Source organism: Homalodisca vitripennis, chromosome X, assembly GCF_021130785.1.
Source record: "Homalodisca vitripennis isolate AUS2020 chromosome X, UT_GWSS_2.1, whole genome shotgun sequence".
Taxonomy (NCBI): Eukaryota; Metazoa; Arthropoda; class Insecta; order Hemiptera; family Cicadellidae; genus Homalodisca; species Homalodisca vitripennis.
In genome coordinates, this window is record NC_060215.1 from 114,734,044 (window position 1) to 114,760,700 (window position 26,657).

Consider the following 26,657-nt stretch of genomic DNA (forward strand, 5'->3'; position numbering starts at 1 on the left):
GTCGCCGTCGTCCTTCTCAACAGGTCGATTTTTTGTTGAGGAATAAGAGAAGGCCAGTCCGCCCCCTTCCATCCCGCTCAATGGGCGGGAAAGTTGATAACAATTTACGGCACGGCTGGCATCTAGCGTTCAGAAAAGGAAGTAAGCGGGAGCCATGGCGGGCCCACTATTGGTCGACTGCGCGACTCAAGCGAGGCTCTGGAAACCGAACTGGGATATCGACAAACCGTGCAGTGTCAGGTGATCAGTGCTTATACGAGTGGAAAAATCCCCAAAATAACTTAAAGGTAAGTGGAATCACACTTTGAATTAACTACACATACCGTTTACTATCGAATCTGTCGAGTGAACTGTTTGCAGCGGTAGTTAATTTATGGGAGTATCTCGGAATGGTAGACGGTCGGTTTAGTCTTGCACTTGACTACAATGTTATTTTCCACCGTTCGCTCCGAACAGGTAAGTCTCATTATCTACTGCTATACTAAGCGAATTATTATAAACAATCGATAGTTGTCTTGATCCGACATTAACAATTTAATTAGTCTATGGAATTGTATTTTTTATCGTAAATTACAGGCTTTGTGAAGTCTGTACACAAGGCTTTAACCTAAAACACCGAGGTGTTTCTTTCTGGTAAAAATGCAGCCGACCATGTTTTGCATATAGTAGGAACCTCCTAGATCCCATATTGATTATCAGTCACACCTTCAAATAGCACGGAATTCTAACTTGTCAATATTTCTACAACTGATTAATGTGCCATGGGTAATCTACATACCCACCCGTAATACTCACCTAAGTGGTTATTTCTTTACGATGACTGAAATAGTCTTATACGTCTTCATTTTATTGAATTTTATTTAAAATGATAGAAATATATAATTCAGTTGGAAAATCTATTGTGAGTTAATTTTAATTATGAGCACTAAAATAATAAATAAAATAAAAAAGTTGTCAACTTTCTCCATTGCTTTATATTATGCAATTTTACAAAATAACAAAATCTAGTTATAAACTAGTGTTAACAATTAAGGTAAGGCAATTGTCTAAGCAGGTAAGATACTAACTAATAGTAATATTTAACTGTAATATTTATATTTTAATATTTATATTACATAGTTGTATACAGAAATAAGAACTAGCTGTAATTTTAAAATATTTTCCATACATATTTTAAGTAGAACAATTTGTTTCTGACAGATAAGAAAGGTATCATTGATATGTACGCCAGAAGATTTTAACTATATTATTATTTTGATATGGATTTGTTCTAAATTTAAATTAATTATATATGGGACAGCATTTTGAAAAAATTTTCAAATTTAACCTGAAACCCAACAAATTAATAATGAGTTCATGCAACCCTTGTGCCGTTCGCCCCCCTCCCTTATTTTGCTCTCCCACCTCTCTGGTTGCGGGGGTGGCAGCCCCCACAATTTGCTCGTATATGCATTTTTAACGACCAGACGAGTACAACTAGTCTAATTGTTTATGTAGCTGGCCCACCGTTATTTTTCTACTCAAATAAACAGTACTAACTTTTGCTCCTCCAGATTGTATCAAACAAAATGTAATAATTAACCTTTTTTGTTTTATGGTGCTTGTTTTCAAGAGCTGTACATAATTTATTAACATTTTTGAACCAAAAATAGAAACCTATTAAATATTGCTTATAAACACCAGTTACGAGTGCTCTCCTTTCAATTAATTGCTAACGGAACTCTTTCTATATTTTTTTTTTTTTTTTTTTTTTTTTTTTTATTTTCTTATGGCAGTTGCAACAGTTGATTTTGTTGTAGTGATATTGTTTTAATAGTATGAATGACTACAACGATTTAAAAATCCAATATTTAGTTTAATGTCATTAATTGACAAATATAGTGACACTGGCTGTGGTGACTGGTACCTGGGTCAATACAAATCCCAGTAAGATGTTTTTAGGTGAAGAATAAAGATTATATAAAACTAATCACCACACTGGCATTTAACACAGTTTTGTTTATGTGGGAAATGTATTTAAACAAAGTTTTCTTTAGTAAACTTTTAAATAAACATGTATGTTAGAGGATATTATTTCACACTTATGTAATAAATCCTAAACGAGGTAAAGATATAAGAAATGTTTTATATCCGTTACCTTTGGAAGCTCCACTGAAACATATTTTGTACAATTTTGATTGACATACGCTATTATAAAGTACTTTTTTTTTAAAATTTAAATAGGCATCTTAATGGACTCTCTGCCTATTCATGAATTGATTTATATTACACTATTATCCTTCTTGAACACTTCCAAGTCTAGCATTTTGATGGTAACTCAACTTTTTGAAAGGTACAGTTCAAAATTTAGTTTTTGGCTTTGATGGTTCTTTGAGACTTATAGATGTTTACGTAATCCATCTACATATACTTTCGGTTAACAAAAATAAACTTAATTATTTATTTATCATTTTCAATTTGATTGTAGTGCACGAATATGTTATTCAGAATAAAAAAGTTTATAAGAGCAAATATACTAATATTGAATGTTTAAAGTTTGTATTTTACAATGGGAGGATTTTGAAGAAAACAGGATTTTCTAGACAAATGTCATCCGGAAAAATGTATTGATATATTTTTCAGGTTAATTCTAAGTTACTATTATGTAGTTTATGTGTGTAGTTTATTGCTTCTGCTATTATTCAAAATAATATGTAACATATATTTTGTATTGTTTTTTTTACATGAATAGTTTACATGAATTAAAGTTCTTCCAAAATGCAAATTACAAATTTTATTTAGGCTATCATACAATGTAATTACGATCTCTGTTGGTGAGGCAAGATAACTATTAAACATAATATAGAAGAGGAAATAAGCATTTCTGCAAGAGTAGCCTCAGTTCAACTAATGACACTTCTAAAAAAGCGACTTAGCGGCATCTGGTATTCTTTAAAAGCTTTCCTCATGACTGTCTTTTTGGAGGCCACAATTCCAATTTGGACTTGAGATTCCAGTACCCAAAAAAGTGTTCCAATCGTCCACATACTTGAAATTTTATTATTCTTATCTTTCATAGTTAACCGAGGTGATTTGTAGTGATCAGTGTTCATCAAAATTATACTTAAATCTCAGGAAGGCTTCGGATTTCTTGCGGTAATAAGATATTTTATCCGGTAGTATCCTTTTTAGAATTAGAAATTTCGCGTCGTGTGCAACGAGAGGTAATAAATTCTTCTCCAGATGGTCAAATCTGATATATAAAGTTATAGACATCTCACCATTTAAGGCGTTACGTCACTCCTATAAATTCACTCTGACTTCCAACCTTAATGAACAGAGACCTATATGGGCGGGTTGGTAGTCCAGTCAGACACCAAGTGAAGCCCTCGAAGTCTTTCTGTGAGGGAGGGAAGTACAGATACGGGAGAACTGTGTGCTCTTGTAATCAATCTGGGTGGGACGGAAGTAGAGGTACGGAGCAACTATGTGCTCTACCAAGAAGGTAGTGAGGTATATATACGGAGCTACTGTGTGCTCGTGCTGTTTATTTGTGAGGGAGGGAAGTACAGATACGGGAGAACTGTGTGCTCTTGTAATCAATCTGGGTGGGACGGAAGTAGAGGTACGGAGCAACTATGTGCTCTACCAAGAAGGTAGTAAGGTATATATACGGAGCTACTGTGTGCTCGTGCTTTTTATTTGTGAGGGAGGGAAGTACAGATACGGGAGAACTGTGTGCTCTTGTAATCAATCTGGGTGAGACGGAAGTAGAGGTACGGAGCAACTATGTGCTCTACCAAGAAGGTAGTGAGGTATATATACGGAGCTACTGTGTGCTCGTGCTGTTTATTTGTGAGGGAGGGAAGTACAGATACGGGAGAACTGTGTGCTCTTGTAATCAATCTGGGTGGGACGGAAGTAGAGGTACGGAGCAACTATGTGCTCTACCAAGAAGGTAGTGAGGTATATATACGGAGCTACTGTGTGCTCGTGCTTTTTATTTGTAAGGGAGGGAAGTACAGATACGGGAGAACTGTGTGCTCTTGTAATCAATCTGGGTGAGACGGAAGTAGAGGTACGGAGCAACTATGTGCTCTACCAAGAAGGTAGTGAGGTATATATACGGAGCTACTGTGTTCTCGTGCTTTTTATTTGTAAGGGAGGGAAGTACAGATACGGGAGAACTGTGTGCTCTTGTAATCTATTTGTGTGGGACGATAACTCTGTTAACAGTAGAAGCTACTTTATATTCGGTAGTCAAATCAAATCAAATCTTTTATTGCTCGTAACAATTGCACATTGTATGGTAAGCGTCATAATTTATTCTAAATTTTAAACTCTCATATCACATTACCACCACGTCCAAACTGACATCATTGTTAATTCATTCAAGTCGCATTCATCCTTCGCCAATCTCAACCCACTTCCAGCGCTGGAGTCAGTCATCGAATTGGTCTCTCAGTTAAACGCCAGAAACGCGTCAACGTTGTAGAATACATTGGCGCCAGAAAGCGCTTGTTGTGAACTTGTAAACAACTCTTTCCTTCATTCTGACTCACGTAATTTTCAGTGAATTGTCACGCATGCCATGGAACGGAGAAAGCAGGACAACTCCGGAGGAAGATCGGTCCTCTTTAGAGGTCCGATCTTCTTTTTACTAAACAAAAATAACAGGCATTTGAAGGTGCTGTTTGAGACTACAATCTACCGTACGAGAGATTGTTCTATCGGACCTTCGTATAACGGCTATTACTTACTTACTCACTGTATCTTATTCATTGTTGTCTAGTTGAAAGCTCGCAGTGATGCTACTCGACGATCACTACGTTTAATCAATACATATATATATATATATATTCCATAGCACTTATTCGAAAAAAATTCTCATATAAAAATTAATTATTAATGTGCACAATCATTAATACCGTATCTAATCAGTGAGCCTCATCCCACCAGTTCTACTTTGGAGAAAGATAATTCATATATCTTAAACGTGGAGAGGAACGCACAGGTACAGCGTGTTATTCAATATTAGCATTACCATAACATTTTGCCATCCTTCTACACGTGACTGTACACTCTACAGTATATCATTACGGGGAGTTTGGTATAATGTGGGGAAATATTAGAAACAGATGTTGGACCAACATTTTTTATCCCTCCTTACATCCGGATTATGTTCGTAATGGGTCCCCTGAACGGTGGCGTTGGGGGAAGCCAATCAGCAAGTGTCCCTGTGTGGTTTATTGGGAGGGAAAGGGGAGAATATAGGGGGATGTTATGGTAATTCGGGGAGGTAATGGACACTACAAGCATCAGAGGCTGTCACTGTCACTGTTACTGTCACCAGCCAGCTGCTTGCACGCACACACCGTCACGGGCAGGCGCGCAGGTCGTTCAACCCCACATGTGTCGCGGACCCGATCGTTCATAAATCTTGAGAAAGCTCCCTTTTTACCAAATAGTAACTCAGGCCTGAAACGCGTATTAGGTTTGGGAACATGATATTTCAGTGAATATTTGTCAATAAACCTGTGTTTAAATTTACCCTTAATCCTATTATTAACAATAACTTACGTACCGCTGAAATTTAAATGCTATTTATTTTGCTATTATTGTTCTTTTTCATACATTACCTTACAATCTTAGTTGTTTAATTAGTAATTTTTTTAGAAGTGCAAGCTAAAAATGCAGTTACTGAAGATAAAAATTAATTTTCTACCACAAAAAAAAACTTTCCTAGAAAGATTTTGGCTATTTTCACTATACTTGATATTTTTCCAGTTTAACTCTGCAAACCTTGTGCAAGCACTAGTAGTGCTTTAAGAGATGCTCAGCACCTTCGGTCTCACAGAACATTAGAAATACACAATCAGTTATGGTATACAATGGTGGTTCCAATTGGTCCTTTCAGCACTCTTTTATCAACTACTTTTACGAGTAGTTGAGAATAAACTATTTTATTGGCAGAGTTTGAATTGCATGAAATGGAGAAAAAGATCTAAAGGTAAAATATGTTATTTTGACATAAATCGTAGTCATTGGACTTATTTGTTTCTTATTACAAAAAATAGCTTTCCTGCGTTTTTGCTCTCATAGAAGATTATATGTATATATTATGGAATCGTAAAAGTTTTATTCTATTTTCCTTATTTCATAAATCGATACACCTCATCTGACAAGCTCATGGGATCACGGTAACGCTCCTTAAATATTGTTATGATAGGTCAAAACCCCGACTAAAAAAAATGTTTTAAAGTTCTTAACTGTAAGCGATTTGTAATAATCTTAACAAGCGATTAATTAAGTATATACATAACTGTGCTAGTCGCAGTAGGTTTTTAACACTTGAGTAATTAGTAATGACATTCAGATTAATATTTTGTTTATCTAAAGCGTACCTCTTTACTGAAATCAATTTATTTGTTTTTATTAATCCTTTGTTTGACTTCGGATCATGTTTATTACATATGACATATTGTGTCTTAAATCAGCTCACATTCAAATAAGATTTAACGCAAATTTACCAGCAACTCTACAACACCTCTTAAATATCAAACTGCATAGTATATGTATGACTGATATAGCTCTTTGTATTTTATTTTCAACAAAACATAATTACGTCTTCATATAAGAGGGATACCGATTTGAACGGAAAAGTCGAGACATGATCTTTAATAATGTTATGCAATAAAAGTTACAACTTAAAATGCATAAAGTTTGTGTGAAAGGAACAGGTAAAAGTAGACTCCTTGAAGGTAACTTTTTATCGAGTGAACTTTGCACTATTGAAGGTGTAAAGTGACTTTTAATAGTAACAATACGTACTTCAAATGTAGTGCTACTCTGTAAATGTCACACCTTATAACGATCAATCAGATGACCTTATAGATGGGGCAAGGTACCTACCGTATCAGGTAGTGTAGTAACACTTTAATTGTCCAGGTATTGTCCCGTACGAGCATAATTTTACTTTGAGTATTGAATGTATATAGTAAAAAGCACTAATTTCACTTACACAGAGGATTTGAACATTTACTGCTGTCAAACTAAATGTCACTCGTTTACCGAAGCATTATACGTTCCTAACACTGGAAACACAATTGATCTTTAGTTCGTTGAAGGCCACAGTTTTTATTGACACACAGCTGAGATCCGTTTTATTTGAAATTCAGATGATCCCAATTTCTTTAAAAATCTGAAGGGCACAGTTTTTATTGGCACACAGCTGAGATCCGTTTTATTTGAAATTCAGACGATCCCAATTTCTTGAAAAATCTGAAGGTCACGGTTATATTGACACATAACTAAGATACGTTTTATTTGAAATTCAGACGATCCCAATTTCTTGAACAATCTGAAGGGCACAGTTTTTATTGGCACACAGCTGAGATCCGTTGTATTTGAAATTCAGATGATCCCAATTTCTTGAACAATCTGAAGGGCACAGTTTTTGTTGGCACACAGCTGAGATCCGTTTTATTTGAAATTCAGATGATCCCAATTTCTTGAAAACTCTAAAGGTCACGGTTTTATTAACACACAACTGAGATCCGTTTTAATTGAGCCTCAACTGACTTTAATTTTAGAGCATATTCATGCTTTTTTTAAATTAAAAATTTTTGTACGATAGGAAAGACAAGTGAAATTCACTACATACAGTGTTCCTAAAGGCGATGCTGTTAATTTCTAATTAATTAATTTCTAATTGTGTTTTATTTTTGTAACACTTAATGGTGGCAATCCTCCGAAAACCTGATACCCTTTTTATGGTACGATCCATTATGAGCAATATGCCTAAAATGAAAGTAAATTATGTCAAGTAATTCTTGTTAAAATATATTAATTGGTAAAGTTAGTTACATTAATACATTATGGAACCATTATAGAACTAATTGTTACTTACTTACTTTTATTTGGAAGTTATGTCAATCTTGCTCTTCTTACGATTGCTTAACAGTCCAGTTACTCTAGGGATAATATCCGTTTCCAAAATTAATAACATTTTGACAATTATAAAAAAGTAAAGATGGCTTACAACAACTCAGTGACATAAGTTTTCTGCCATATGCATTTGTACACTTTTCACTCTTGTTAGATTAGGACTTAGTTATCAGAGGAAATATTCTTTAAATCCAGCTGAAGTAGAAAAATCAATCCGTGTGAAATTTGTTGGCCATGAATTTAAAGGTACAGTTGAAAACATTTTTTGTTAGAGTATTTAAGGATTCATTTCTATTTTACTTTTCAAAACCATGTTTTGTTGCGTGACATTCAATTCCACAAATTTTAATGAATTATAACCGATGTTGTTCTGTAAATTTTAATTTTCATCAATTAAGAGAACCAAAGAAAACCTCGATGTTAAATAATTTTCAGAAATGTGATAATTCAATGAGTACAAATAAAAGGTAACATACTAGGTTTTGTTACGTCTCAAGGCTTATTTCTGAAGAGGTCTGTTACAATAACGTTGTGTTCCTGTCGTGAGGGAACGGCGGCGGGGAGGGTTTTAGAAAGTTGAGCAAGAACGCGTTTTAACCCCTTTTGTTCAGGTCTTTTTGTGTAGAGAAAGTCGGAGGTGCCAAACCACACTAGGTTGGCACAAAATCGAGTTTAATTGTTACCAACAACGGTCTTGCAAACAGGACACTCATAAAAGCTGCTTAAACATAAATTTGAGGTGAAAGCAATAGCAAGAAAAGCTTGTTTAAACGTACGCGTTGGCACTTCACAATTATTAATATTTATTCATTATAGATCATTTGAAGGCGGAATCCACAAAAATAATCGTTGTTACAAACGGTTTCACACTTAAATATGAAGATTAAAGATAATAGGATTTTGGACATTTGACGTCGTTATATTACAAAATATGGTATAACGCTGCATTTCAAGAATTGAAATCCATACTCTTCGTTAGGTGCAAGGAACAAAAAAAAACTTAAAACCTTCAACTTGTGACAAGGGACTGCCTCTAAAAAAAGATTAGGAAGATAGTGTTATACATTTTGTAACACATAACGATGGGAAATATCCGAAATCCTATTATCCTTTCGTGAGGAGTAACATAATAAATGTGCTGATGTTATTTTACCAATATTTTTTAAAAAAAAGAACATGATGTCAAAATTTCCTTAATGAAAGTGAAGAATGTAAACACGAGGTTAAGTCAAATATTTGAGGTGGTTTAAGTTAGTTCCTTAATTTCAAAACACGAGATTGTATGTATATTTATAGAATTTAACTAACAAATAATTCACGTAATATTTATTCAAGATATTAACTAATCTAGAAAGTTAGAAGTAATTTCTAAACATTAAAGTCAACATAAAATGAAATTGTTATATGTATTATTGGTTTGCTCGTCCAGTTACGGGAAGAGTAGGATTAAACCTCGTTTCATACAAAAGTTTGAAACGAAGTTGTTATAAGTATCCTCTACTACCCAATTATTTATTTATTCACAACGCAACACGCCTGAAAGGTTAAATATGGTCAGCATGGATTTCACATTCAGTCCTTGTGGTGTATTGTTATCTAGTTAAATCTATAACAGTTTAACCAATCGGATCGTATGTGTGACTTCTCAACTGTTTAAATATTTTTATCGTCTCTATAAATTGAGAATACTCCTTGATCATAATTGTTGATTTCAGGAAGTCAAAATAGTGTAGCAAAATTTTAGTTCTTCTTATTAAGGGTAAGTTTGACCTGTGCTGAAAAGATTAATTGCGCTCGGAAAGAATCATTCATGTTTACTACGACGAACAAGTAAGCCAATTTATTTTTAAGTTTAATTCAATAGACATATAATACGCCTCAACCGGGCGTATCCTACAGTCCCATACATCTACCTTAACGTTTTAACTTAGGAAATTGCTATACCTCTTTAGGTTCACGTACTAACAAGTTTTTAATGAACTTTAACATGGTCTACATCGTCTAAAAGGGTTTGTATCACAACTCAAATCCTAAAAAATGATGGTTTATTGCATCATTTAGTACAAGTGTTTATGAGACAGAACAAGCTTTATTATTCATGTGTATCCCCTCCTCAAAGAATTTTTTTTTAGTAAGTAAGAAAGTTGGCAGTAACCCCACATATGGACATTTCGTATTTAAAGTCCTTATAAAAGAGGAAGAACTGTAAAAACTGAGGACTTTCATTCAATCGGTACTTACTATAAAAGTTATTAAAATAACAATTATTATGTGATATAAAGACACAATAATAGTGAGACTAAAAGTGTAAGACTTTTAAACACCTCATATTCTAATACTATCTTAGTAGTAAAGAGGTCCCCACGAACTTTCTATTGAGCATTCGACCATTACTTTTAATCTAAAAAGCAATCTTTAATCTTAAGGTTGTCATTTACGGTTTCTAATATTTTATGGCCAATCATAAAACCACGGTGATCAGTAAAAGTGTTTATAAATCTGGTAACTGAAGTGTTGACATGGATATTTTCCCAGGTACAGGTCAAACTTTATGGTCCACTCTACCAATGAACGTGACAGAGCATTGGCCTTTTGAAGTCCATTCCGCCGTTTGCCTGGAGGGAAACAGTGCATATTTGCCTCAGAATTCCCGACCTCCGCATTCGAACGTGGCACGTCTGGAATGCGATTGCTTGCGTTATTGCTGTTATACCTCTCGGTTGGTTCATGATTTATTAGAAATTTTGTTTACGTCTTCGACTCAGCCGTTCAAGGTTATGATTTAAAGCCATTCCTCAGCTTTCTTATTGGAACAGAAATCCCATTTTAATCCACTAAATATTTCCAAAACAGTTTAAACGGTGGACCGAAAATTCCAGCTCTATCATTCTTGTCAGTGGTAAACATAAATAACTTAAATTTAATATAGCAGTACGGTACACGGGGTAGAACAAACGTCAGCAAGTTACTTAGTTATAATAAAAGACCTTTGATATTCACCACACGAGTGAAAACCTTCGTATAATACTATAATAATTATTCTACTGTATATCCTCACCATACCCCGTACACTTGAGTTAGTGAACAGTGTCAAATTCCAGAATAGATATGATCACACAGTACTTTGGCCTACACAAGAAAGAACAATAACATGCTACGACACATTGTTGTATGACTCTGTAAATATAAAGAGTAAATATAAAACTAGCAGTTACCGGCAGCTTCGCAAGCTATTTATTTTGAAAAACAGGGACACCATGAGCATATTCCAATCTCCGGATCCATTTCAGATTTAAGTTCAAATTTGAGGTCCTTAATTCGGAGAGTAAAATAATTTTATAAGAACTTGTGAAATAATGTTGATGTTTCTCCATTATTTCATGATATAATTAAGCAGCTGCAACGATTTCAGTAACAATTGAACTATTGTAGGCTACTGTGGAAGAACTCCAAAGTCGAAGTCTACCTTTCAGTTAGTGCACTTATGGTGTACCAAATGATGGGGCTTTATGTTTTGAAACGGATGTAGGCAAATTTTAGGTATATATTATTTCAGTGTTTACGGTTAAGAGAACTTTAGATATCAAGCGAAAATTTTATGGGGTTTTCAATTTGTTTTTTGTAATCGCTCAAATCCTAAAATAAAACCGACTAAAAATTTCCATTATTATATTAAGCTCCCATTTTACCGATTAAGAAAATATATTCGTAAGTATGTCTGAGAAACTTACTTCGCTAATAAAGTGTATATTTCCGGCTATTGTAATTTACTTTCAGTCTATTTCTTGTGACGCAGTTGAGTTTGCATTGTTGGCCCGCCTCAGGAAAATAACGCAGGCTTACTTCTATCAAGAAACAACAAAAATTTATTTCGTAACAATCTTAAAATCTATCGTATTCGTCATATAGTAACTTTTTATTTGGTATCTGCATCAGACCTCTGATTAAGCACTGAATGCTTTATATTTGCACAACAATTTACAGTTAACTGTATATCATTAGTAACATGTTTTACCACATGGATAACCTAAGTACTGAACAGTGATTACAAGAAAGGCCGAAATAAGAAATGATGTTACTTGCAGGTTAATTCTATGTTTTAAAGACTATAAATACAAAGAAGTTTTGAAATGGTACTTAAATTAATTAAACACATGATTTGTAGTATCATGTGTTGTCAACAGTTTATTACATTTTAACAGTCTCTTTCATTTAATAACATGTGTGAATGTTGAGTTCAACTTCATTTCTCCTTCCATTAAGTAATTTTAAAAAATCTATGTTTAAATATATCTAGATGAACATATTTGTTAAGTGAGTATTCATGGATTGAGATTTGCAGTAAACATATTTAACCACATTTTGAACTGGGTTAGCAAATAATAATATTTCTATTGCTTTAAATATTTAAATGTATTTTATTAACTTACATAAGAGGTTTTAAATATTACGATTATTAACATTGACTAAAATAGGTTTCTAATTAAATCAATTAAATTATTTGTTTATATACGTTAGTGTTAAAAGCAATTTAAACTTAGCCTTGCATAATAAATACAGACTCACATTAAAATGGTTTTAGAAACAAAATTATTAATATTTTAATTTACTCAGAGTAATTTATTTTCAAAGGCAGGTATATACAAAAGTAAGAAAAATACAAAGTAAATTTTACTACAACTCGGCACAATATTTCTTGTCTGACAGCAATTATTCAATACAAATAAAATAATTAAATAAAATGTCTATTTCTACATTGATATTATCATGGCAAGAATACCATGAGATTATCATAGCTAAAGTATTAGTATAAGTATAATTAGCAAGAAGATAAATTATATACCAAGTAAAATAGTAATAAAAACCAAAACTACTGTAAATGTATTAAGCTATCAGTACCCAAATGAAGAAAATATCATTGGGTATAAAAAACAAGTATCACGTAAAATTTCACGATTATAAAGTTCTAACATTTTTCCTTGTTCTACGAACCTTTATGTAAAGGTTGAACCTGCAAATATTATTTAAAGAGAGAAGCTCTTATTACAAAAATATAATAGGGAGTCGGATATCTCTATCTTCCTAATGTTAAATTTACCATGTTCCATGTACCTTTATTGAGTTGTGTTTATGTGAAAACCTACTTTTTATTTTTAATTTAAATTCATTGCTCACCGAAATAAGTTAAATTCTTTATCATGTCAAATTTGTTTTTAAAATTTATTACTATGTAAATAATAAGGATAGTTAGATAAACAAAACAACAAAAATCATCCATATATTTTCAGTGGTTCTTGATAAAAGGTAAATTAAATCTTAAAAATAAAATTAGCTGTAAAATGAATCATAAATTAAGTTAGTACAACTTTTAAACAGTACCATACTTGTCTAGTAGCCTAGTGTAGGAATACACCTGTATTGGTTAATGTCTTCTTTGGTCTGCACTTTTTCTAGCGCAACAATAGTTTTATTAGCCTTTTTAATCGTTAGATGATCAAAAACCAGGAAAACGCAACTTTTTATACCATAGCTCTTCTGTACGGTATCGTTTACAGTATAATATTTACGAGCAGGATAACCTCCTTCAAACAGGACAAGATTTTACTGCACCATGATTTACAGGATTTCTCCAAACTACCATTTCATACTACTGCTTTGACGAATATAAAATATTCTGCTACGAAATGGAAGATCATTTTGTAATGGATGCTCAAAGTAGTATAATTTTGTGATATTTATAAGTTTTTATTTGAAATCAACCACTTAAGTCATAACTTTAACCACACAATATATGATGTTGATAAGAATACTGCATTATCACAGTGGTAGTAAAGTTTATGTTAACAAAATTACTTGGAATAAACTAAGAGAAGGTACTGAAGTAGTACATTTTGGCGTTCGCTTAATTATTAGAGAAGTCTGGAACAGTATGTCAAGTGAGTGCTCAAGACGACATTTCTCGAATTTATTCTCTTTGCATCAATGAATCTTTTGATGATTTTTCAGACTCTAAGGTGACCTCCTCATATGCCCTCCAGAAAGGAATTGCCAAGATTCCAAGCAATGAAGATAGCTCTGGTTTTTACTCCTTTATATAGGAAATCTTGCTGAGTTTAAACTATCCCTTATCGAAAGCCTCTCAATGAACCTCCCTACCAGGAAAGAATTCTAATAAAAAAAGGATCTTCTGGAAACCAAAAATGCATCTTAACTGTAATTACTTTCAATACTTCCTTCGTGTTCCTTTAGCGGACCTCTGCAAGTACGTTCTAACTAATGTAACGGCTTCTTTTTTAGAGTATTATGGATTGCTGCATTACCCCGCAGCATTAATTAATTATAAGCTCCTGAAAATAACTTCCAATAACTTGCCGACAATCATCTTCTGGGTCATTGACAATTATTTGAAAACATCTTGGCAGGACTTCTAATATCCAAAAAATCCACCCATTAAACATAGCTTTGTACGCGGGTCCAGTTTCTAGCCTCTTTAATTCCATGAATACATTGAAGCTACCTTTCGTGGAAAAAACAAGTTAATTGATGTTACATTAAGTGTCCCACGTGTTCCACAATGTTACCTACTTATCCTAACGTCAAAGTTCAAGGATGATGGATTGTATAACCCCTAATTCTATTTATATTTATTAACTCCTATGATTGCTCTCTAACTATCAACATATATTTCTCGCAAATCGCAGGGTTTTTATTTGCACAGTTGCCACTTCCACATTATAGGTATCAGTCTTGTAGAGAATGTTAACGTAAAAGCTTTAAAATTCTAGAATACCCTCAAACTCTTTACTTGTATCTCTTTACCCGAGATATCACTGATTTTATAAAGTGCTATCGAAATATATATGAATTGTTTTTCAGCTCCAACATGTCTGTGAACCCAACCCAACGCTCTACTATCATATTTCATCGTGTATAATCTAAACACTAGATACGTGTATGGTATTCAAATTAATATAGTCTAAAATATAAAGGACTTACGGACTAAATTCGAACGGTCTTTCTATGGTATTCGTTTTTTGGTAGTTAGAATTCTTGTCGGATCCGACTTGAAGATACCAACTACCATTTAGAAGTTCCTATGGAAGTCCTATCTGATTACTTAAATCTTCGATTTCTTCTCTAGCAGAGACAAGTATTCTACGTAATCTTTCTCTTAAAATTTATTCAAGCTATCATATACGATGCAATCTAGACTAAAGTTGACTTCTCACTCCTAGGAGCACAACCGATTTCTCTCTGAGCTATAAATGGTACTATACCGACTTTGATAATGTCAGATCTCTGGTGAGATTCGAGGAGTGTTTTCATTACATCAGCAATCAGTAAGTACAATGGGGTGCTACTAACGTACTATACGTCTGGTACGTTGAATTTGTATTATGAAACTTACAAATTACAAATTGAGCATGAAAATTACAAAATTCTACTTATGAAAGTAATATTTAGCTTAATATTTAAACTAAAATACACAATGTCAAAGCAATGCACAATCCAACCCTGATATGGTCTATGTTTCCAACTTCATAAAATTCAATTCAATAAAACTAACAATATACACATTTAAAAGAACGATAGTTGTGTACAGTAAAATTACAATACTAATTTTTTACATAATAATTATAATTAAACATGGTATGTTCTATGTTTTCAAGTTCATAAAATGCAATTTATGAAACTAATAAATTACACAATTAATTATAACAATAATTGGGTACGATTAAATTACCATACTAATGTTTTATATAACAATTAAAATGCACTAAAACGAAATTTTTTCATGTAGCAAGCTAATTATGATTTTAATTAGTACATACACAAGCACGCATAATAATCTTCCCCTTGCAACATTGACTCCTGCATATTTTGTTCCAATAAAATGTTTATTAGAATGGATTTAATAAAAGAAACTTTTGTTATTATTTTAACTTTTGATTCCACGAATGGCCAATAAGTGTATCTTTGTATGTATATGAATCAGTTTGCAAAAAAGGGTTTGGATTATTATTCAACCACAAGCATGTTTTCCAATACACGCACAAACACGTATCATGAATATTACATGTGGAAAACTTAGCGTAGTGAATAGCTTTGACTTTAGTACTTCGGTCAGATAATTTTAAATATGTTACTGCATGAAATTTCAACAACGCTAAAAGGTTTAGAAAATCTATAAAGCAAAAGGGAAAATAAAACACACGAGTTTGAGACCTTTTGGGATATAGGTAAATGAGAAGTAACAGCAGCATTACTGATAACTGGGGGTATTCAATAATTCTCATGCAAAATCCAACTGGATATCGGTTATACCGGTGGACAAAGACAATGTCATGAATAATCGTTCTATCAAATCAAATATGTCAAATAATAGTTACAAATTTATAATTCCTAGTTGTCTATCTGTTGGATACTATACCATTTATGTATAGAGGTTTATTCATTTATAATAATAGTAACAAATTTAAACTTTAAAAACCTATTCAGTAGTCTTCGAAATAATAAACATTAATAATAAACTGACAATTACACTAAACATTCCTCAAAAATCGAAATATTTACTACCTACATGTAGGTTTACAACATCAATATGAGACCGCTCTATAAAGGAGTATTGGATAATAAACGTGGATTCAAAATAAGAGAAATAAATTATTAAAATATACACATAACACAGCTGTATGGGGAATGATTGATTCATGAAATGAACTCTTACACAAAATGTTATTTTCAATTTAAAAAGTTGAATTACAAATTATAGCAATTCCACAGCTTAGTGTCTAAATACTGCACCTGATGAGACAATGAGAACACCCTTTATCCAAATTGCACTAGATGGCTCCTAGGAAACTAGGTAGAGCTTTTCATAGCATAGATGTCTCGGATGTCGAAACGGTGAAACACTGAAACTAAGAACTCATCCTGTTGACAAGAGTTCATTTCATGCGTCGTGGTCACCGACTGGTGTGTTGACTGATTGTCTGTCTGTCTATCGTCCGCAAGAAATCTCGAGAAAGTTATAAGCTATATATCTTGAATTTGTTATCCAACTTCAATGAATGTTAAGCGGCAGTGTGGTGTACTCCTATCTAGCAAATAAACACATTCCCTTCACTATTTAAAATAAAGGTTATTTTACACAAAAGGTATTTTTTTTTACTTATTTATTTATCGTATACGGTTACACTATATTTAATTGAGACAACATGTGTAGTGCAAAACTAGGATAATATGATATTTTAAAATTTCAATATCTGAATAAGTTTTACATTAAATATCAACATTAAACGTTTTTCTCTCTTTTGTTGCAAAATAAACCAAATGTTCAACTTCACAATAAAGTAGGTTAGTATTTTTCAAGAATGAGGTATAAATTTAATTACTTAATTTTTTCCTCTACTGTAATAAACAGTAACAAATTTTAACTTTAAAAACCTTTTCAGTAGTCTTCGAAATGATAAGCGGGTAGGCACCCATACTATCCCATAATTCGCGTGTTTTATTCTTAATATTACAAATTCTTTCCTAATATGATGGATGAGTTTCTGTGGTATGGAAAACTTTTAAGTGTTGTAGACGAAACATAATTTTTATTCTACGCTAATGTGCATGTAAGAACATTATACTTTTCCTTCGATGTAAGTGCGCACTCTATGACGGCGGTAAATCATGTTGCATTAGCAAATAGACACGTTCCCTTCACTATTTAAAATAAAGGTTATTTTACACAGAAGGTATTTTTTTACTTATTTATTTATTATATAGGGTTACACCATATTTAATTGAGACAGCATGTGTAGTGCAAAACTAGGATATAAAGATAGATGTACTGAGAACAAGCCAAGGTAACAAATATATTCAAACATAGTAAAAGCGGCAAAACTAGCCAACAAATCAACAGTATATTCATATGATATAACAATAACTATGTAATGGTAACAAAAATACATACTCAACAATATATTAAAATAACAAATATATACAATAAATACTAAAAACGATAACATATAATCGAGACAATGTATAAAATACAATATTGTGAGAGCATTACTGCCGTGTTTGGATACCTGTCTCTTAACACAGCATCCGAAGTACTGAAAATATCAATGTAGTCGGGCTATTCTTTAGCCAAACTATAAAATCTTGAAAATGGGCTGAAGAAACCGTTACTTTAGGAGTGATATTTGACCTCAAAGATCTGAGAGCTTCTAGTTGAAACACAAGGACATCTCAAGTTAAAACTCCGCAGAAGACCAGGAGAATCGAGAAACGAATTAACATTCTTCTTGAAGAATAACGATTCAGCAATTCCAGCTTCTGACCTGCAAGAGTAGAAGACCAAACTGACACTGCAGAAACTCAACAGGAATCTCGCCATAGGTGAATCCTAGACTCACACCAACAATTCTGATAAAACGCCTCTGGACACTCTCGATCCGATCCACCTGACCTAAATGCTAAGGAGACCACGCTCGTGAGCATTATTCCAACAGGGAATAAACAAGCTAGACATATAGTGTCCGAAGAGTCTATGGGTGAGAAACCATCTCTAGAAGTTCTCACAAAACATTCCAGTGTTAGAGTTAGCCTTCTTAATAATATTAGTTAGGGGTCTTCGGGCCTGTTGTCGTCAAGATCATCCCAAAATCCTTGATCGAAGTTCAGCGATTCAAAAAGGTTCCTCCTAACTTGTAGTCAAAGAAAAAAGGTTTTGTTAAACGGGAGAAAGAAACTACATTACATTTCAGAGCGTTCAAGTCCATGTCATTCCGTAAACACCATACAATGACCACCTCAAAATCCATTTGCAAGGATGCACAGTCATGAAGTGATTTAATTCTTCTGTACACCTTTGCATCATCAGCAAACAGTAACAGGATAGAGTAGACGATCACATCACCCGTCGATAATGAAGATGGAAAGATAGCAGGCCCAAGGAGAGAGAGATCTCTGTAGAGCTTCAGAAGTAGCCTCAAATAGAAAGGACACCAAACCATCGTAACGAACGATGAGACGACAATTACTCAGATAGCTCCTGAACTACTGTAGAAGGGATCCAGTAACACCCCAGGCCTCCAGTTTAGACAGGAGAAGATTATGATTTATCCTATTAAAGGCCTTTGTCATGTCCAAGTATACATAGTCAACCTGGCAACCCATTTCAAAAGAGGCGAGAACGTCCTCCTGGAGAGTGATCGCATAAGAAAGAGTCGATATTCCCTTTATAAATCCAGGCTGGTCAGATGAAAGGACAGATATCAAGGCAAGAGACTCGAAAACCTTAGCAAGGGCAGGCTGAACAACCACAGATCTGTAGTTTGTGGCACAGGAAGCATCGCCACTCTTGAAAATGGGAGTGATTAAGCTAGTTAGAAGGAAATACGCCTAGAAGCAACAAATCGGATTCTTTCTCTCATCCAATTGGGACAGTGCCTACTCGACTTACAAAACACTTAGAATCCCGTTAGAGGTAGCGAGGTCTAAAGACCAGTTGGTGCTGCAAGAAGTTCCGTAGACAGAGGGGATATAAGCCGCACACAAATCACAGTTGCCCTTGGTATTGTCAGCAGACTCTTTACCAGATTTCAGAAGTGAGATAGATGATTTTTTTCTTGGTACCACTGACAACTCACTGAAAGCCTTGATGACGAGTATTTAATTCGATTTGTATAATTTTTGAACCAGGAAGTTGAGAAAGACTTACATCTTGAGCAAATACGACAAATAGCAACATAATTGTGATAGTTCAGTATTTATCCCCATCGAGAATGAAGACACTTTTTCAACACAAACAAATCCTTAACCAACGGGGAAAGCTACGGGGAAGACTTTTCATTGGTGTTAAATTTTTCACCACATTGCTTAGAGATAACAAAATTCAATGAGAATTTTTCTTAATATGAACTAAGTAATTACAGGATAAGACCAATTCTGAATACGAGCAACACTTTTATATATGAACCAAATCATACTTTCTAAAGTCGTAAGTGAAGTCATTCACACCCACGAACGCTGTTCTGCTACATGGAATTGTTACTTAGATTGCTGGGTGAGACTCTTCAGGAAGAATAGGGTCCAGAGAACTCAGAACCGTATTGTGATTGTTGGGTGAGAAGATGAAATCCAGAATGACTCCACGATCATTTCTAACAGTGTTGACTTGATGAAGTGACATGGAGGAGGTAAGCAAGATCCATGATTGACTGCCTTCTAGGATCACGAGTCTGCAGGTACTCGTCTTCCCAAATAGCATTAGGTTCATTAAAATCTCCAAGTAATACGATATTTTAAAAATAACCATGTGAAGAAAGCGTGATCTCATCCACTGAAGATGCAAACAAAGCATAAAGGGCCTGATAGCAGGAATATAGATACCTCCTATAAGCAAATTCTGCCTTGACGCGAACCTTATCCAAGCGAAGACACACTCTACCTGACTATTTATTGGTTTAATTTGAGAAACAAACCATTTACTTACTGCCAACAACACATCACCACCACTTGTTTTAATGAGGATAATTATGAGTGAAAAACCATTGTAATTTATTTAGGCCAAGCTCCGCATCACTAATTTTAGGAAGGAAATTTGTTTCTACAAAAACCAATATTACATGATTATGAACACCGGCTGAAGTTTTTTAATAAGGTGAGCTTTGACATAAGACCATTAATATTTTGGAAATATGTCTGAATATTACGTTCATGGAACGCAGTGTTTATTCGTTTTTTCGAGTTCATGGTAATGATGCAGGGAGTGCCGTTTTGGTACCGTGTAGATAAATTATTGCTTTCTCCTTCTCTTTACGGCTTTCCAGTTCATCCCAAAGCAATTTTATGTATTGGCGCTTCTTAACCGTGCGATCCATAGAAATAGACACAAATGTAGGATCCTGATTTGCAATGACGTCTTTGAGAAGCCATTAATAAATACCGATGCGTTCTCAAAAGTTTTAAAAGTTACTTTAAGTGGATGGTTAATTCCTTTAGATGGTTTTCACAACCAAGAAGATTTTACATCAGCAAGAGGACAAGTACCATATACACCTGCAAAAATTTTACTCAGTAACTAAAGGTCATGCTCAATTCTAGACTTGACATTATTGATAGGACTTTCTTTCAAGTTACGAATGATATGATTTCTTTTTCGAATCTAACAGTCATTGATTTCGTTAATGATAGCCTCCTCCTTAATGACTCCACTGGGCTTTTCATTTGAACGTTTGAACTTATTCAACTCTTAATTAATAATCTTGACATCGGCCTCATTTGATGCAACTCTAGGTTCCAAAGGATTGACACTTTCCTTTATTGCATTATATCAGCATTATATGTTTCCCCTAACCAGCCCATTTGATCTTATCAAGTTTTTGAGTCAGTGCAGAAAATTGAACATTCAAAGGATCAATCTTTTTTTGAGTAAATTACCTGAATCTAACACAATTTACAAGTTCACATCGTCAAGTTTTGACAATTCCGTCTGCGATTTTTTTATATTCAGAGGCAGATAGTTTAACACTGTCAGGGTGAAACCTATATATAGAATCACCCTCAAATTCAACTCCTTTATTTACGACTTCTTTATCACAAACTTGACAAACTGATATACTGGAAACATTGGAAGCCATTTAATTAATTAGGCGAGAACGTATTAATTAATTGATGACAGTAATACCCCATACAATTATCAGCATCTAGAAACAAACAAAATAAAAATGCATCTGCACCTACTCGATCCACCACAAAACAAATGCACTTGTTATAGTACAGATGACTAATCAGCAAGCAGATATAAATGAACAACAACCAATCAAGAAGGCAGTGGCTGGAAAATGACATGGTTAGGATGACCGATGTTCAAATTACAGAAAGACGATGGTTATTGAGTATTAACTCAAACACAGCAGCCATCTTGGCAAAAACATTTGGTGTATTATAGAAACTATACTATATCAAATGAATGTAAAAGTTTATAATTTACAGTGGCAACTTAGCTGAACGAAATATGTGAGTCCAAGCTACACAAAGTCAACAGAAGACAAAATCAAATGTAAAATATATGAGATCAACTGAAAGATAACTCAAACAAAGCAGCCATCTTAGCAAAAACATTTGGTGTATTATAGAAACTATACTATATCAAATGAATGTAAAAGTTTATAATTTACAAAAGTCATAATTTTACAACGGTAATAATTTACAAAATTAGTTATTACGAAACCTCGCCGTCGAAGTTTTACTAAAATCAATGGAGTCAAGTAAGTTTTTATTTTATTTTAAGGAGCCTATATCGAAAGTTTATACTAATTATGCTATGTTCATAACACAAACAATATTATTTTAAGATATATTTGTATTAATATGAAAGTAAACTTTATAGTATAAATTCACTTCTGCAAACTAAAAATGTATAAAAAAGCCTCGCGATATGGTTTTAATGAAATAATATCATATGAAATATCGATTTTTGATGAGTGTATACAGCCAAAGTAGAAAACCAATATAAGGTCATGCAAGATGTATGGTTTTTTTTAGTTTAGAATCAATGCCTAGTAAAATAACTTTCCTGAAGAAAAAAAGCAATATAGCTTGATTGTTTCACACGGAATTGTAAACATTTAAAGTGATAGTTTTTGGTAAATTTTCACCTTGGCCTTAGGTAAAACTGTTGGCAAAACATAAATTATGTACAGAAAATACGCACAAAATAACACAACACTGAAAAACAAGAAAAATGTCATCCCTTAATTTTGTATATATATATATATATATATATATATATATATATATATACTTTGTAAAAAGGATTTTTGTACTTTTCATTGTAAACCATTCATATCCTTTTATCTTCAGACGCTTTTGTGTCACCCTGGTTGAAAAATTGCCTCAATCTGTGGATTAAAAGGTGCATAATCCCTAGTGAAGACATAAATGTTATTTTTTTATTTCCTGTCCTTAGGAAAGCATCTTACTTGTATTGTAAGAAAGAGCCATAGTTATAAAAATTAAAACTCACAAATACCGATTAAAGCATATTTAAAGAACCTATTATAGATTTGAGAGCGACATTTCATAGATTTTGAGTTTATTTTTACGGACTTTTGGTCGGCTTTTGTGGTGAAGTGCTCCTGTATGCGACGTGAGACAGACCGGAGCGACCATCTGTAGACCGGTTTCTCTGCCCGTAGGACGTAGACTTGTGACGTAGATTCTCCAACAATGGTGAAAAGAAACTGATTCGGACCGCTAACATGAGGAGGTGTGAATGTGTCTTGACTGAGTTTAATTATCTGGTTGGTTTATCTGTACTTCCACGCTGTCCTACGCAATGTATATATTTAATAACACGTCGAATGTAGCATGTATTACGTCATTTATATGAAATACAACGAAATTATAGTAAGATTTAAAACTTTAAAAAGTAACAAAAAACTGTGCACATAACTGCCAGTACAAAATTCACTTAACAGTTGTTTTAACTTTTGTATCTCGGGTTAGTTCTAAATGAAAGTGAGTTTTAAAGTATAGACAAGTAAGCTATATTTATAATTACATTCTGAAACAATAAAGATAATAAATATTTAATACAATAATAATACCTATATTGATATTAAAATAAAAGGAATTAAGCATAAATATAATTGAGCAGTTAAGAGTAACACTTTATATAGTAAAATAATTTGACTGCTGATAACTCAATAATAAAATATAAAGGAAAATCTAACTGGATAAACTTAATAAGTACGTGATTGCAAACACTAACATAGCAATACCAGAATATATTAATGAGACATAAATTCATTAGTATACATTTTAAAGAGTTACGAACATATTTTGTAAATGTTGTAAAGTAACAATAATTAAGAACAAGTAAAGTGCTTATTCTGTCTACTCATCGACATCGTTTTTAAGACCCTATGCAACGTCAACTCTGATTTTCGTGACCCTAGGTTTGTCGGTGAAATTAATCAAAAATTCTATAAAGAAACTGTGAAGTTTAACAACAACAAAAATACTTCTAATTTTGAAGTACATGTAAAGTGAATGGAATGACGTTGGTAACTAGGCAGGACCAGTTATTTCAAGACATGTGGTTACTTTTTATTTTTACATATACCGGACAACATTTATTAAATACCCTTAAAGAATAACATCATCTCTATGAAAAATATCTGCTGAAGTCGTGAATTCAGCCTTCGTGTAGGCTGAACGTTCAATCGAAAGCATAAACAGTTGATACATAAAAAAATAAATGTTGTTGCAATACTTGCTCGTCGCTCTTGGCCTTGGAATTTTGTTTACCATCGCAACGTGAAAAACCCTCTCTGTTAAGTTGATTTGTACACAATAAAATACAAACACTTGTTGAAAGGTTTTCTATTAATCTGCGACCATTTTAACTGAAATGAAATTTTCGTGTTTGTTTAAAGCCCGTCGATTTCTAATATTCTTCAATTTTAATCATTTAAGTGCATAAATATTTAAATTGGCTTCAGTATTGTATTTAAAATCGTTCTTTGATATCCCCATGTGCGCTGTTTGCAAATTTATTACTCCTCAAAAACATCATAGACTGTCCACTTTCTTTTAAAATGTGTAGTTAATGTTTTCATGCAAACGATGTAATTACAGATTGTAATAACTAATATAGTTCTTAAGCGAAAGAATATGTCAGGAGAATAAATATAACTTTCTATAATCACTTGGCCTATTAAGCGGCCAGTAACAAATGTATTTTTTACAGGTTGCTATCTTCGTTTTATTTGTTTAAATTTTATGTAGACAGTTCCATAATTTCGTTGCTTTAACAGATTTCAATTACATGTTTGAACCCACGACCAGTCTTTGGAGACCGCTTTAAGTTTGAAATAAAATGTGAAAATATTAAGATTTTAATATGAGATTAAGTCAATTTAAACCATGTAAAGTGTATCACTTGAGCAGTGGATTGAACAATTTTAACATGATTAAATCAATATTTCAACTGCGAATTATAAAGATAAACACTTTTACAGTAGTATGATTAAATTCTATTGTATTATAGCTGTTTTTAAACCTTGCTGTAGTGCTTTTAGACCAACCATTAATTACCTTTACACATTTTTTCGTAAAAGATAGTATTGCTTTGGTTTCAAATTCCATCTTAACACGGTTGGTTATGGTGAAAGAACTAGAATAGGTCGTGATTTGATTTAAGTTTCTAGTAGCTTTCGAAACCAAATTATTAAATTTTTATTCTGAACCCAGAGTTCTTTAGAATACAAATTGTTTATCACGAAATCAGCTGGAACAAGCATTTCCAATTTTAGGCGGATTATTTTATAAACATATTTCAAAAACATTCAGCCAAAACAGCTGGAATCGATCGTGATTTGATTTAAAAAACTTTAGTGGCTTCCAAAACAAATTTTTAAATTATAATTTTGAACCCAGGTTTCTTTATAATTTAAATCGTTTATCACTTAATCAGCCGGAACAAGCATTTCCAAATTCAGGCGGATTATGTTATAAGTGTAATTCTACAACATTCAACCAAAGAAGATTTATTTGTGTTAATTTGTTCTTGACGAAAGCGCAAAGTGATAAGCTCTCCTAATAAACACATCGACTACGGAGGACGCACAAAATGACTAACCCCGCAGTCTTAACATTAATACAAGACTCGTCTCGCAGTGAAGATGTTACTCAGCTGCACTGTGAATCCTAATCTAGTGAACCACTTATACAATACTTTCACTAGTCCCACAATTTGGAATTCCTTCCGGTTCGCACTGTACGAAAATAGAATTATACCTTAAATCTGTGAAGGAAGAATAATTTGTCTTATGCAAGAATGGTAGAGGCTAAATTATACCAATAGTTACCCGCCATTGTTAGCCCTTGATTATCTCAAATAATTATTTAACTAATTTGAGTAATGTTATTCACAAAAGGATGAAATTGATGTAGACATTGTTGTCACCATTTGACAACAATGAGCAATAAAGTCCTTGAACCATTCGAGGGTGCCCTCAGAACCTCAATAGCAATCCAAAGTGAAATACGACCATTAGGATCTTCTCCGGCAGCAAAGAGCATTTACTCGGACTTGATGATTTGTTTAGGGCTTTTTAAGTGATAGTAAAAATAAAACTGGAGTGCGAATCATAAAACGTCCGGGTGGACCTCCGATCCGGGAACCCACTTGCATGGAGTTACTATGTGGCCTATCTTTAATGGGAAGTTAAACTTTAACTGCTTGTAGGGACTGAGGCTCGTATCGCCCCACCGCGTCACGCCATAAACTATATGATCCCCATAAACCCTTTATCGTTTAATAATTAAGTGATCTCTTATGTCAAACGTCCTTTGTAAATCTTTGACTTCTGAATAGACCTGTTGCTCTTCCACCTTCGTCCACCCAGTAGCATAATGCTCTTAAAGCATTTTGTTACCGTACATCTTTCGGTAACAGATCACAAAAAGAATATTGTGATGACGCATTGATTTAAGTTATTTGAGCGTACAATCTGTTGGTGATTATTAATTTTTATAAATTTTATTTCGTTGTTCGCAAAACATGGTTTATCCGGACCTCGCTTATCCGGACCTCCTTGTTATCCGGATCGGTTTACAGGAGTGTAGGAAGTCAAGTTTGTAAGAATAAGCAATTCTTGCAGAGTTCAAACGTACTTTGTTTTCTGCTAACACATTTTCCCGTGTTCAGAACAATGCGCACAATA

General features: G+C 33.4%; 1 long non-coding RNA gene across 1 annotated transcript in view; it reads left to right on the forward strand.

The window, feature by feature from the left end:
* The first annotated feature begins 204 nt into the window (after nucleotides 1–204).
* The window catches only part of LOC124369807, a 145,776-nt gene continuing 119,323 nt past the window's right edge, over nucleotides 205–26,657 (forward strand). The window contains exon 1 of the long non-coding RNA XR_006923098.1: nucleotides 205–287. This is a non-coding gene — a long non-coding RNA (uncharacterized LOC124369807). The remainder of the gene's footprint in view (nucleotides 288–26,657) is intronic.